Source organism: Aplysia californica, unplaced genomic scaffold (assembly GCF_000002075.1).
Source record: "Aplysia californica isolate F4 #8 unplaced genomic scaffold, AplCal3.0 scaffold00117, whole genome shotgun sequence".
Classification (NCBI taxonomy): Eukaryota; Metazoa; Mollusca; class Gastropoda; order Aplysiida; family Aplysiidae; genus Aplysia; species Aplysia californica.
The window spans coordinates 526,174-528,476 of record NW_004797387.1 but is presented as its reverse complement, the minus strand read 5'-3'; the positions used below and the strand labels follow the sequence as shown (position 1 = coordinate 528,476).

General features: G+C 41.3%; 1 protein-coding gene across 1 annotated transcript in view; it reads left to right on the top strand.

Moving 5' to 3' along the window:
* LOC101852616 (protein mab-21-like 2) overlaps positions 1 to 2,303 on the top strand; it is a 37,690-nt gene that overhangs the window by 18,187 nt on the left and 17,200 nt on the right. The window lies entirely within an intron of this gene.

Below are 2,303 nucleotides of genomic sequence, written 5' to 3'. Positions count from 1 at the left end.
GGAGAGAAGTGTGGACACGCCAGTTGAGTTTGTTGTCTATTGTAACACCCAAATACTTATAGTCTGACACTTGCTCGATGTTTTCTCATTTAATTTCGAGTGGCTGCAGGGGCAGTTTCTTTTTTCTAAAATCAACAACAAGTTCTTTTGTTTTTTTTCACATTTAAAAGCAGCTTATGATTTTCACACCATTCAGAAAGGTTAAGTACAACATTCCGGTAAGCGGTTTCGTTATGGTCAGCCTGAATTAGCTCAATTATAGTTGAATCGTCCCCAACTTTTATCAACTTGATGTTACTGTTGTTTATTTGACAATCGTTCGTGTAATACCGCACTTACTGCTCAAGGAAATTGATTGTTTTTTCGAATGCGTCTTCACAAACATTAGATCAAAAAATTTGTCTGTTGTTTTTTTCCTAAAAGATTTTTTTTTTAAAATATGAATTTTTTTCTGAGGTACCATTCAAGTTTGCAAAAAAAAATCCGTGAAAATTCACACTCAAGACACCACCAACATATTCCAAATATAAAAAATTCAACCGACAATTTTTTAGTATTATATCATCTCTTCATTTAGTGAAAAGTTCATGAAGATTGGATAAAATATGGTGGAGTTATTCAAAAAAGTATAGAGAAAAGTCGCGTTTTGAGAAAACAGCCGGTAAAGAAAAATAAAATATTGACTTTATGAGGAAATGGTGGTGACAAACATGCCCGGTATGGGAAAAAATGCTGTTTTGGGTTTTTTTATGCCCTGAAATAGTTGTAGGAGAGACTGAAGAAGCTAAAAATGCCTACAACTCAAATTCCATAATTTTGAGCCGAATCGGGGCTTTAGGGGTGTACCCCCCCCCCCCCCTCCTTTTAAATCGCAATATCTCGAGTGATCGGACATTGCTTATAACAACCACTAGCGAACTGAAAATTGCTATCACCACTTACTTCTTATGAAAACGAGGAAATAGCCAAACCCCTTAATACGGGTGTCCACATCTAACCGAAAATAAAGCCTTGGCAAGTGAATCTGAGGCAACATAAAAATGTTTTATTCAACATCGCACCATTTACCATTAAAATTTGTATAATACAGCGGTGTCCACTTAACAGCAACAGATAATAGCAACCGCTTAACAGCAACATAAATAAGCTTGTGTGACGGAATTTTCTTTATATAAATAATGTTTTGTTATGTCTAATTTTCTGACTATTTTCAGGTAAATGTTTTAGTGAAGTGTGAACTCATATGATATTATAGATGTCGTCATCAGCAATTTTTGTTACGTTTTTTCTGTAATGTTGTTGTTTTTGGCGCTTGTGGTGATGGTAGTGGTGCTAGTTGTGGTGGTGGTAGTGGTACTGGTGGTGGTGGTGGTGGTAGTGGTGGTTGTAACATTAGTCTCCACCTAAAATCCCATCCTTTATGATCCCGGTTCGCTTAAGGTCACACAGTTTAAAGAAAACAGAACTTTTCCAACACAAAAGTCACACCATAAATCCGGACGGGCACGGCTGATCAGCCAAGTAGAGAAGATTTGTGATCAATTATGTACAACCATTGGTACAACCAGTTGCGTCACAGATGATCCACTCTCGTGAATGTGATCAGAGCTCCGTTGTATATCGCCATGGCAAGGTACAATGTTTGCCCCTGACGGGATCACGCCGAGGTGTAAATGTCAACTCGTCGACGCGTTTGTTTTCCCCGAATATAGCACTCGCATCAATCTGAGCTTTCCATCTGAACTTACATCAAACGCTGGGTGGGTATTGGGGGGTCAGATCGGGTCGGTTTGCTAGCCAGATTGAGGGCGCAAAGCGGCTATCGCTGCACACGCCGTTCGCACCCGACTCATCGCCTCAAAAAACAAACGCTTTAGTTTTTAGGCGACAAGTTGGACAATCGACCCGATCCAAGCAACCCGACCCGATCCCATCCGCAATGGGCACCCGGGGGCCGTACAAGTCCGCATCTGACAGGATCACATTGAACGGTGAACTCTCTGGTGCTTTTTCCCTTCTGACCACTGCAGCAGAAGTTGTCTCTGCGCCCGAATTTGCTGAACGGACTGAATTTTAATTGGTGCGGCCATAACACAATGGTGCGTAGAGAAGAAGGGAGGGTCGCCCATGAGTCATAAACTGACCAAGGAGTCACGTCAGTAAATGTTATAGTAAGGGGCTATTTTACCATTACCGACTGTGGGCTTGACCTTGGTGTCTGTGGATTCTCAATTTGGTGCGTCGGCTAAGATTTCGTTCGCCTAAAATCCCTAATTTTCCTGGCTCCCAAGCACCGACCGGGG